At 43.9% G+C, this 12,747-nt stretch overlaps 2 long non-coding RNA genes across 10 annotated transcripts; both read left to right on the top strand.

The window, feature by feature from the left end:
• The first annotated feature begins 740 nt into the window (after nt 1-740).
• LOC130371305 (uncharacterized) lies at nt 741-1,841 on the top strand. The gene is made up of 3 exons (XR_008893179.1): nt 741-877; nt 968-1,090; nt 1,332-1,841. It is a non-coding gene; the product is annotated as an uncharacterized LOC130371305 (long non-coding RNA).
• A 2,864-nt stretch (nt 1,842-4,705) lies between these two features.
• On the top strand, nt 4,706-11,343 carry LOC130371303 (uncharacterized). Of its 9 annotated transcripts, none has more exons than XR_008893177.1 (11): nt 4,706-4,765; nt 4,860-4,906; nt 6,107-6,172; nt 8,524-8,943; nt 9,187-9,288; nt 9,613-9,706; nt 9,861-9,941; nt 10,037-10,115; nt 10,192-10,286; nt 10,492-10,589; nt 10,808-11,343. It is a non-coding gene; the product is annotated as an uncharacterized LOC130371303 (long non-coding RNA). The 9 variants fall into 9 exon arrangements; XR_008893172.1 differs by having other exon boundaries at nt 6,107-8,600; nt 8,858-8,943; XR_008893173.1 differs by having other exon boundaries at nt 6,107-8,943; nt 9,618-9,706.
• The last annotated feature ends 1,404 nt before the right edge of the window (nt 11,344-12,747 follow it).

Genomic DNA, 12,747 nt, shown 5'->3' with positions numbered 1-12,747 from the left:
TCTACGGATTGACAAATCTCCTAACCGTTATGCCTCCTTTCCTTAACCGTTGTGGAAAACGTCATTAGGGGCCTCTACAGATTGTCAAATCTCCTAACCTTTATGCCTCCTTTCTTTAACCATTGTGGAAAACCTCATCGGGTCAAGGAGAGATGAAAATGTGCCTCCTTTCGAAAATAAGGAATGACAGCACTTGTTTAAAATGGATTGAATGAATAAGATTCATTTTTTCCTAACCGACGTCAATGCGCGACTGCGAGTATTGCTGACCTCTACCGTCTCTAGAGTGAAACTACAATTTTCCGAAGATAGACTTGTGCTCTTTCGATCCATGCGCGGGTCAAGGAGAGATGAAAAGGTGCTTCCTTTCAATCATAGGAAAAGGCAGCACAGTTTAAAATGAATTTGAACCACCTTTCCTCCAAGTATATATTTTTACTATCATTACCACACGTCTGACGTGTGTGTGGGGGGGGAGGGTTACGGTCCACGTATAGTTGATAGAATTCTAAAGATTCTATGTTACACAGGCTCTGTATTCTGCAGACCAGTCTAGAACTTCGTCGATGTCGTGTGTGTCTGGTTTTGAGTGTGCGGGCATGCTATGCGTAGGCTGAATCACAATCGTGTCAAGATAAATCTGATTAACCAATACAAATTGAAGATAAATGAAATAGTATATAATCCTAACTAAAATGATCCCTCTCTAAAGAATTATGGTTAACAGTTAACAGTTGTGTGGAGGACCAAGTGATAAGAGTCCCTGATATCCAAATCCAAATTCTTCTTCTAGACAAGCAAGAGGATCAGTCCAGAGAGAGAAGAAAGATGAAGACTTTAGCGGTTGTTCTGGTGCTTGCATTGGCCTTCAGCTTTGGTGAGTCGAGGCCTACAGCCCAAACGTCTCCATTTAAATGGCACACTTAAAGAATACCAACCACTCATGTCTAATATACTTGATCTGTAGGAAAAGCTCTGAGGTGCTACCAGCAGTATAATATATTTGGAGCCGGTTTTACCACGGTGGTGACGTGTAAGGGACCCAGAGTAATGTGCGCCGAAGTGCTGCTCACACCTCCCTACCCCAACCGTAAGTGCACACGCCCTTCTATCCATCCCGATACATGCTGCTCTTTAGCTGACCGGTCTTCCTCCTCCGGTGAAGTCATGTCTCGCTGTTTGATAACTCATTCTCCTCCCCTGTGTTCTTGTTACTTAAGACCTTATGTTTCAGGGTGTGGGTGCTTTGCGGGTTTGCTTGTCGTATTTTGTTTGTCATCTTAAAGATGGTAGTTGATGTCGTAGTTATTGTATTTTTTTCTTCCTATTAGGCAAAAGTAGCTTCAGAAATTGCATGGAGTGGACCGAATGCCAAAAGTTTGGTCTTAAGCCCAAACTTTGGACGGTCAGATGCTGTGGGACAGACCTCTGCAACTAAGGCCCAGAGCTGGGGTCGGAGGTCACCAAGGTTACATCTCTACCAGGGTTATTCCCATTTTGAAATGGGCCATTTCCCTTTCTGTACCATCTGTAGTGAGGAAGTGGATTGACATGCATCACAATAAAGCTGTTATGAATCTGTAAAATGTATATACTGTCTGTGAGACTCTTTTTTTTTTAATTGGTGTATAAAACCTTGTTGAATTCCTAGTTTCTTTGCAATGAGTGGTTAATGAAAAGTGACATTTACATGTAAAGTGGGAGTAGGCCCATTACGTGAAGGCAGGGGTCGGGAACCTTCTCAGACGGAGGGGCCTCCAAATGTATGAACTTGAAATTCTTCTTAGAAGGGCTGACATGCAAATTTACATAATTATAATTTCAACTTTTTAGGGAAGACATTCATTCATTGCAAATCAGGGATATTGGACATCAGGCAGAGGATCAACATATCAAATAAACAATAAAAGAGATTCTTCGCCACCACAGACAACACAAGCGGCTGGCTACTTCAATGATAATGCGGTGTCTTGGATGTCTCTGTGGATCACGTTTAAGTAATCTTGTTAGTGATGGTTTATACATGTGCAGAGGTGTATAGCTGACAAAGTGTGAGTGTTAAGTCGTACAATTCACTAAGCTCAGTCACTTTGGTGTATCAACAGCCGTCTTTATTAATGAACTTTTATTCTCAACCACAATGATGTCTTTGTTTGTCGCAGAGGTGGTGGGATTGATACAGCTCTGAAGAACGACGTGTCACCTTATACAGGCCATGATACAATATCTAGAACATGGATAGGCAGGGCGTGAAACTCAGACAACAAAGGAAGTTATTTTATTGAGTTTTATAGGACAAGGTGTAGAGTTCCCCTCTGTGTTTCAGACACCTCCACATCTTTCCTTGACTTTTCCATCGAGGTAAAAAAAAGAGGTGAAGAAAGGATAGGACGTAATGTTTTTGACTATCCAACCGCAACAGGAGAGAGGAGGGGAAGGAAGATGGCATTCAATGTCAATCATATCACCAACAAAAACAAATCGGAATTACCAACAAATCAGCAGAAGATTGATATTTCCTGTATAAATTGGGGTCATTAATGAATTCCATGCCGGAAACAGTCTCTATTTTTCTCCATTATTTATTTCATTGTTAGGGACTACTGCACATGAGGCAAATGTTTAATCCTCATGTGTAGGGAATAGTATACTGCCCATGAGGAAGCAGTATGAATCATAGGGAATATACTGCCCATGACGAAGTAGTATGAATCATAGGGAATATACTGCCCATGAGGAGTATGAATCATAGGGAATATACTGCCCATGAGGAAGCAGTATGAATCATAGGGAATATACTGCCCATGACGAAGTAGTATGAATCATAGGGAATATACTGCCCATGAGGAAGCAGTATGAATCATAGGGAATATACTGCTCATGAGGTAACAGTTTGCTCGATTGCAGTTCTGGGTTGCTAGCCCATCATTCAGGACATGGATAGTGTCATGGCTGTATATTTTCCTCAAATGATCTACGACTGTCCAGTGGCGTCACTATGCTGTTTTATTCGGGGCTAAAGCCTCGGATGTTATTTAATTAGCCCCGAATATGATCTTTGGGAAAAAAATTAATTAAAAATATTCATAAACATTTATAAGTATAGATAGTCCTTCTGGCAAGAGAATAAACAACAACCTGTTTATCACCTCAAGTGAATTAACCTATCCTATCCCCAGTCAGATCTGTGTGTGTGTGTGTGTGTGTGTGTGTGTGTGTGTGTGTGTGTGTGTGTGTGTGTGTGTGTGTGTGTGTGTGTGTGTGTGTGTGTGTGTGTGTGTGTGTGTGTGTGTGTGTGAGAGAGAGAGAGAGAGAGAGAGAGAGAGAGAGAGAGAGAGAGAGAGAAGGAGCAAGAGAGAGAGAGAAGGAGCAAGAGAGAGAGCGAGTGAGAAAGAGAGATTGTGTGTGTATATGTGTAAGGTCTGCCTCACTCACCTCATTTTACCCTGCAATAACTTGAATGGAACTTTAGATGTTTAGGGATAAGCAGCATAGCAGTCAGGTAGCTATTTAAAGCTATAATAAACCGCGTATTTCGTTTATTTAGATAAAGCATAATGAAAAAGTTTGCATGCACAATAAAGCATACAGATGAATTTGGCGCCCAGCATTTTCATTTTCCCTCTGGGCTAAGCCCCGGATGTTTATGAAACCTAGAAATCCCCACCCAAATCTATTCTCTTGAGCAGAGGCAATACAAATGCGTAATGCGTGGAAGGTAGACAGAGAAGGGAGGAAGGAGAGGAGAAAAGGATAAGAGGGGAGAAGGAGAAGAGAGAAGGAGGAGTAGTATTTAGTGACCAGAACTGCATGGAGTGTATCTATTGTTTTTTGTGTGCGTGTGTGTGTGTGTGTGTGTGTGTGTGTGTGTGTGTGTGTGTGTGTGTGTGTGTGTGTGTGTGTGTGTGTGTGTGTGTGTGTGTGTCTGTGTGTGTCTGTGTGGGGGGGGGATATCTATATAGTTTGTTTCTATATTAAGTTAATCTTTGGTGTGTGTCTATTTGGTGTGTTAATCTTTATGGTGTCGTGTATCTATATGGTGTGTATCTATGGTGTGTGTGTGTGTATCTATATGGTGTATACCTATGGTGTGTGCATGTATATATATTGTTTGTATCCATCGTGTGTGTGTGTGTGTGTGCATATCTATATGTTGTCGTGTGTGTCAATATTGTGTGTGAATCTATATGTGTGTGGTGTGTGCATGCATATGGTGTGTCTGTGTGTGTGTGTGTGTGTGTGTGTGTGTGTGTGTGTGTGTGTGTGTGTGTGTGTGTGTGTGTGTGTGTGGTGTGTGACTTCCTTTTCACCAACTTGACATCAAACAGTAACACACACACACACACACACACACACACACGCACGCACACGCACGCACACACACACACACACACACACACACACACACACACACACACACACACACACACACACACACACACACACACAGTGGTGAATTGAATGAATACTTTTTTCGTTTTGAAGTATGAATCAAAATCAGTCAAATCAGACTCATCCCTTTAATTAAAACGAGGGAGGTCATTTAAGATCAAACACAGCGCTGGAATAGCCTCTCACTGTTCCCAAGGCGACCAGAGGGCGCCGAACCTGCGTTGAGTTTTACCAAGCTCCCCTGCCGCAGCTCGCCTGCCAAGTGGGTTTCTTAATGAGTTAATTGGTTGCATCTGGTGCGTTTCACTTAAAAGGGAACCGGACAGTACGTAGGTCTCCTCCACTGCTGGCAGTGTAGCGTCTCTCAAACGCGGTATGTTGTTGTGTTTCCAGAAAACGTGTGTGTGTAGTGTACTGTTTTGTTGAAGTCTGTTGTGACTTATTTGACTTCTGTTCCTGTTTCACAGGTTAAAGACTTTTTCAAGTAAAGAAGAGCATCTCATCTGAACCTGATGTGAGTAGAATTGTGTCAAGTATACAGCCGCGGGAACGTATTCTCAGCAGGGGGTGCTGGAAAAAAGAACTCGGCCCGCACTAGACTCGCAACTCGCTACATTGATAAAAAAAGATATACAGCAGCGCAGCTCAATTACATGCAATTACATGCATGCGCGCACAGTCGAAAATCGATCGTTGTGTTCACCATGGTTCACATCCAGCTGCTCACAGAACAAGTTTAGCGCACCACCGCTCCCCTCACACTTTTTCATATAACTTTTTTTCAGCACTAGGCCATATGAGCATTAAATAAATGCTGCGTCTCAAAATGCCTTTGACAGCAGCGAGGATGACTTTGCCACGGGCCGAAACAGTGCGGAGCGACCACAGCCAGAGCGAACACAGCGGGGCAGAGGAGTGTCAGGAATAGTCTTTGGTGTACACATCAGTACGGCCTATTTGCACTACTGTTTAGTGGCAATGCAGTGTTTTATTCTATGCCTTTTTTATTTTCGTATATTTCAATGAATACTATTTATTTTAAAAAGAAGATCTGGTCTTCAAATCTTTTTTCCAAATATAGGTCGTCTTACAATGGGGTTTGTGTTTATATTCGGACCAATACGGTACAGCGGGCGCTCACATGACGTTAAGCATTTCCTGGTGCATAATGTGACGCTTCAGAACCTAAAATCCCGTTTCTCCCCGTTGACACGACAACACATAACCGGCGTTTTCAGAAATCTCCACTTTGGCCGGAGTTTTTAGAAATGATCGTTTTCTGTGATAAGACAGGGCCTCAGACAGGGGGTGCTGCAGCACCCCCAGCACCCCTACTTCCCGCGGTACTACATGACTTGTATGTTGAATATAAATCACTGATAATGTGTGAAGGAAATCTGGGATTGTGGTGGTTTAACTCATTTGAAATTTGAATAATGATTCTACCTGAAAGTAACATTTTAGAGACTATACTTTCAAACTTGTCAAAGTAAATCACTCTTGACAAATGAGTCAAATTATTAGCCTAGTATAATTTATATTAAAAAGCTGGATTAGTTAATTATCTTAATCATTATTTAAAAGTTGGATGATCCCAAAAGCCCTGAATTTGTATTGTCATTCATTTATCTGATTTAATGGAGATGGTTGATGTTGAACTGTGGGACAGTGCCCGAGTTTGGGGACCATGAGTAAACTGTTCCTTCCTTCAAAGGTCTTTCATGGATATTTAACTGCAGTTCTGTGAGTATCCAAACCTAACCATGGAGAACTGCAAACTGTAAGTCATTAATTTCTCATTACTCTTGGGCACATTGATGTATTTTGGCTTCCTGGTGAGTTACCCCGTTACCTGAAGGTTTATCTGAAAGGATGTTTTATTGGTTCATGGGTTACTTAGGTGTTTGGTTTATGTTGGTTTTAATGATTTGTTAAAATGGTTACAGGCTCTATTGTTGTAAGCTGGAGTAATGGGTTGGGTTCTGATATCTTCAGTCTTCTTTCCAGCTACTCTCCTGAGCTCCGCATCTTCATCACATGAGTCTTGCTTTACTGATGAGGTTGTGGTCTGAGTGAGCAGAGGTGCATACTGGGATACAGAGCTGTCTCAAGTCTACAGGTCTGCAGACACGCCCCCTCAGGGCAAACCAAGTGTTTGAGAAACTGTCGTGACGTCAGTTACATGGACTGGAATGTTCTTAAAGATGGAGACAGGGATTCAGAAGGAGAAACACCAGGGGGAGATGAGGGGGCTCCTCATCTCAACGACTAAAACACAACTTCAGTCTGACACAGAGATCCATGGAACACATTCAACAGTCCCCTCCAGGCATCGTGACTCCCCAGGAACAGTTTCATTTCCAAGAAGGTCTTATTTGGGGCCATCCCCAGATAGTTCCTGCTCCTCAAGAGCCACCCCCCTCCACTGGGTGGTCTTCTGAACAGATGACCTCCTTCCTGTCCTCAGGCTGACTAAAGCTGGACCGTTTGCATCTGTGAAGGCCCCTCACTCAGGAAACCATTGGACTACAAAGACATGAGTTCAAAGACGTTGAATAAACCTGGGATTTGTCAAGCATAATCCATCACCAATGTGGGACGCCACTGAAGAATGTTGTACATAATTTACGTCTCTGGAGACATTGGTTGTTCTGTTCTTGGTGCCCTGGCAAGAGAGCTGGGGGTGGAGGATGGAACGTTATTTGGCATGAGGTTTTTACCCTGCATGATTGTTTGGCCTTTAATGGCTCTGTGTGTGTGTGTGTGTGTGTGTGTGTGTGTGTGTGTGATGATTTTTAATCATCGCTAGGGTTCTACTGTGTGTCTCCCACACACCTGGCATGGGGTTCTACGTGTGTTTGGTTCCACCTGGCATGGGGTTCTATGTGCGTGTCCTTGGTTCTGTGTGTGTGTCTGGCTTGCTTCGACGGTGATAATGTTCATACGGGGGTCTGTGTGATTGACTTGGGATATTGGCATGGTCAAATAAATCATACCTGATGGACGGCCACACGTTTACTTAAGGGCCTCCAGTAGACATGAAGAGCCCTGAGCGACGCTCCAGAGCGATATCCAACACACTGGGCAGGAAGGAGAGTACCCAACTCAAGTCTAAAAGGATGCAAGCGGCGTGTTCAGATCAGTGACTTCAAACTAGGCCTACACCAATCAGGATCAATGGAGGATGGACACCAAAAGGAATTCCACAAGGAGAGTCTGACGTTGGAAAGGGATCTAAATGGATATTCAAGATGACCTTCAGACCTGTAATGAGACGGCTCTTCCTACCTGGCTGGATTGATGGAGAGCCCTGTGGATCTTGTCTTGCTCTCAGTTGCACGTCTTCTCAGGCTGTACTGTATTTGTTTCGGACAGGACTAGCTGAACGATTGGTTCCCTTAAATCAGAACCAATCCGGGAACTCCAGCTAGTGCGCTCTTCGAGCTCAAGTTGTGCTCTTCAGCTGAGGAGGTAAGGAAACCTTCACTGGGGCTTCAAGGTGTACAGAGGAGAATGTTTCAAAGTGTTCCATGGTACTCTTATGAAGACCGTTGTTGTGTTCCACTGGCTGAGAGGAAGAACCCTCACATCTTCCTCTTGGCCTTTCTCCTCTGAGAATCCTGGCGCCATCTAGAAGGATATTCCAGCTCATGTAACTGATGTCACAACAGATTCTCAAACACTTGGTTTCTCCTGAGGGGCGTGTCTAAAGAACTGAAGACTTCAGACAGCACTGTATCCCAGCATGCATCTCTGCTCACTCAGACCACACCCCCATGAGTAGGATGCAACACTCTAGTGATGGAGATGTAGAGTTTTATAAGTAACGAGGGAGCAGACAAAGGTTATTAGAACACAATGGCATGTCAAGTCTGTAAATCTTTAAACCATGAAGATGGTTGGATAGTTCAGGAATTGGGCTTCTTTTTATTATGGGTCGGTTTCCATAGGGAATTGTTGCCCCCTATCTTAAACAACTTAAGTTTGATATTAAATACATACTGACACGTACGTCGTACAATATGTTGATAATTTCCAATGGTTGCACCGTACTTTTAACCACGTTGACGTGACTGGACTCTCGCTGCGTACAAAACGGCGTTCTACTTGCGGCCCCATTTTTGACATCAGTGAAGGCTGAAAATCATTTCAAGGTGGAAGACAATTTGACATTTCTTCAACGGAACCCAGCACCTGAATATGGCTGAGTAAATTTGATTTAATATCGATACTGATTAGTGTTTTTTGTTACTTCAGCTTTTGTACGTCCTAAATATCTGCTGTCATTAATTGCCACAGAAGTTAAACCCTACCCAATGGAATGACGTTAAACAACGACTTTGTTGCAGAGTTACCAACTGGATAATATCAAAGCTAAAATAATGGCCGTCCTTCCCACATGTTACAGTAGAAGATACTCTAGATCTGTACAAGGTTGAGAAGGTAACATGTAGTTTGTCCCAAGGTGTCTGCCTCCTCACAAAGAGCAAGACCTCCACCTCCTCAACCAGAGCCAGACCGCCACCTCCTGTCAGAAGTCCTCCAGAACAGGTCAGTGCTCTGGTGTGTGAGTAGAGTCTTCTCAGGTCAGTTTCAATGCATGGCCTGAACCACTTCTATAAACTTGTGGACTGCTCTGTCATCATTCCCAAAAACGGGATGCTCATGTCTGGTCTCAAGTCTTTTCTAGCCTTGAGTTATAAAATAATAGTTCAATTAATTGTGTAACTCGGTTTCGGATGAGTCAATTAAGTTTATTGTTGGGCAAATGCTGATATAAACCTGCTGCTGTAGCTGAAAGGTGAGGCTGAGAGTCTGGGGACCGGAGACTTGTGGTGCCAGGATGGACCGGAGACTGAGGCTGGAGACCAGGGGCCTGCAGCACCGGAACAGAGGGTAACATCACCAAGCTCATCTGAAACACTAAAATCCACGGTAGTTTAGGTCTGGTTTTGATCATCTTATGACTTTAAATCTGTGCCAAGCTGTGATTTGAGTTAATTCATACGGGGGTTAGGTATGAGTCATATGTGCCATTATTGTTACTAGTGCTGCTACGACTGTAGTGGATGAATTGCTGAACGCGACAAACTGCAGACGTTGTCTAATTTAAGTGTTTAAATTTGTCTTCCATTTTACAAGTAAACCTCAGATGCAGGAGGTGGGGTGTGTTGCGTCCCCAGGGGATTTACTGCTGAGACCAACTGTGTTTGTAACCAGACCAGGAATCCATGGCTGAAGGAGCTGATGGAGGAGCCGTGCTGAAGGAACTGGCTGGTGGAGTCCCTGCCTGGTGAAGGACGTCTGTCGTGGGGTAGATGGAGCTTGCCTCTGAAGTGATCATCACACTCACTGCCACTTCTCGTAGAATACTGCTACCACACACTACCGGCGTTTGTACCATAAATACCAGACGACTACATCTGTTTTACCACATGTTGAAGCAAGACTTCCGCTGTTTGTTCCAGACCAGGACTTTGTCTGAGGAGAGCTGATGGAGGAGCTGAGACGCTGGAGGACGACTAGGAATTGACCAACAAGGATTCCTCGTAAGTTTGTATTTACTTACACGGTTGACTTAAAGGGCAATTACAGCTGTTACTTTGACATGCGTTAACCAACTACCGCTGTGTTTTCTTACTAGAACGTGTTTCTGGAGCGGAGGCGAGATGGTAGGGGAGCCGTGAATCTGGAGGATGACCATCACTCTACCATCAAGGATTGTAAGTTGGTATTTACCTAACAACAAAGTGAAAATAAAGGGCTTAAAAATAAGACAAACTACATGTTTGTTACCAGACGTTGGGGCCAGACTCGCACTGTTTGTTCCAGACCAGGACGGCTGAGGAGCCAAGAATCTGGAGGACGACAACACTCTACCAACCAGGATCCACGTAAGTTTGCATAAAATAAACATTGAGTGGACTTGTTGTAACGCAGGGTTAGTTTGTCCAGTACAAGTTACGGCATACTATTGTGGTTGTTTACCAGACAAACTACAGCTGCTACTTTGTTACGTGCCATAAGAGCCCAACTACTCCTGTGTTTGTGACCTTACATTAGAGCCCAACTACTACTGTGTTTGTTACCTTCCATTAGAGACAAATTACGTTTGTAACCAGACCAGGAATCTGGAGGACTGATGGAGAAGCTGTACATCTGGAGGACAACCAGGACTTTACCATCAAGGATTCCTCGTAAGTTTTACATCATCTGGACATAGTGGACCAGGTAGGGGGCTGGGGGTTCAACTCTCAAACCAATGGTGCCGGGTTCAAGTCCTCAGAATTCAGTGATGCGTCCTTGAGCAAGGCGCACCAAAGCCTGTCTTTTCCTTAATGACGTCTCTTTGGTTCAGATAATGTTGCATCTTTTGAATATTGAACCTAATCATGTCCTTGTTTGATCCGGGCAGACACACTTGAGCTGAACCTCACCTGATCCTGTTTGGTCAGGGGCAGACACACCTGAGCTGAACCCGCCCTGATCCTGACATCCTGCTGGTCCCGTCTCCTCAGTTCATCTGAGCCTCGTCCTCCAGAAGACCTGCTGAGCTCAGCCGTCTGAGGCTGATGGATCAATGACCTCCAGTGGGAGTGATCTTCTTGACCCCACATGTAACCGTGTGCTTCCACACGCCTTTCCCTCACATCTGTCACTAACCTCACTACTTCACTACTGCTTCTTCTTCCTTCTCTGTGGTTCAAACCTTTACACTGAAGGCGCGTCTTCCTGCCCTCAGAGGGTTTACCGTTAGGGTTGAGAGTCAGGGTTTAGAGTCAGGGACAGAGCTGTTCAGGGAGGACTGCTTTTACACAAACCTCTTCACTTGCTTTCGGAATGGTGGTGACATTTTGAAAAGATTCATTTGGGAAAATGTTTTCCTCTGCTTTCCTTTACAAAATTGTATTCAACTTCTGTCAAGTGTTTTTGTTTATATATTAAAATCCCACATAGACTTCTACATGTTTGGTGCGGTTCATTTAATTGTTCTTTAACTTGGTTAATGTCAAGCTAAACTCCTGCAATACATTTAATATACATGATTGTTATTCAGCAATGTTCACATAGTCTGGTTGAACGGAAGTGGACAGCGTCTATTGCCTAGCGTCGGATTTCGCCGCGACTCCTCCCCTTCCGGTTGCTGGCATTTCCCCCCCCCCGGCTCTATTTTGCATGGACACCGCTGCTGCTTCCCGGGCTTAGCCCCGCCCTAGACGATTGTGATTGGTTTAAAGAAATAAAAACAGGCCTGCCCAGTTTCCCCACGGATAGACCCCTCAAGACCATTCTACTTGCTGTAGTTTGGTCTGGCTTTGCGAGACTAATGTTCGCATAATCCATTTTGTAAAAATATGAAACCTCCATATATTACTAGTAAATACGAGCCTATTCATGTATTTAATAATGTACATACTGTCCCGCAGGCCATTCACTGCTACTACAACACGTTCAATCCACCAACCCGTCTGGCCGTCTCACATCAATGTAATATAGCTACGTTGGTTCAAACGGAAAATGTAGTTTGGTGTGAGACTGTTGTCCAGCAGAGAGAGCTGTCATACACCTTAATTATACAGGAATGTGTGTATTTACATTTTAAAATGTTCATGTGCTGGTCTAGGTTGTCTGCAAATAATTCTGCCTTCAGCAACAGGATTGGTCGAAACGTATGACGTGAAATAAAAGCCCAGTTCACCAGATCTGAGGTCAGCTGCGGTCAAATGTTGGATCATGAATGGATTGAGTGAACGACGTCTGAGCTAAATATTAACCACCTGGAACTTGGTGCGTTTCCTGGAGCTCGGAGGACGGCAGGACGTGTGGTCGATTAGGCCCTGAACGCAGACCCTGTACCCAGACATCCTAATCACAGACCCTGTGTTTAATTAGCCCTGAATGTAATTTTTGGGTTAAAATAAAAGTACAAATATTTAATTATTTATAAGTAGCCTAGATAGTCCTTCTGACAAGAGAATAAACAGTTTAAAAACATAACCTGTTTACACTGATGCCAGTAACGCGTTACTGGCCTCGGACCACTTTTTTCAGTATCGAGTAATCTAACGCGTTACTATTTCCAAACCAGTAATCGGATTAAAGTTACTCATAGTCACTGTGCGTTACTATTTTTTCATCGGATCACCGATTGGAGTTGAGAGCGATGGAGTGGTGTGTGTCTGCCTGTTAGTGTGAGAGTGCGTGTGCATGTGAAGAGTACGTTTCCAAAGACTTCATTCTATCAGAGGCGAGTGTCTACCTTGACTCTCCAGAGTCCGCGCAACCAGTTTTTATTTGCGTCGGAATTAGTCGCACGGTGCTGCGTGTGTGTGTGTGTGTTGCGCTGGAGCAACG

The sequence above is a fragment of the Gadus chalcogrammus genome, chromosome 18 (genome assembly GCF_026213295.1).
Source record: "Gadus chalcogrammus isolate NIFS_2021 chromosome 18, NIFS_Gcha_1.0, whole genome shotgun sequence".
Classification (NCBI taxonomy): Eukaryota; Metazoa; Chordata; class Actinopteri; order Gadiformes; family Gadidae; genus Gadus; species Gadus chalcogrammus.
Note: the sequence above shows the minus strand (reverse complement) of the source record. Positions and strands in the feature narration are given on the sequence as shown.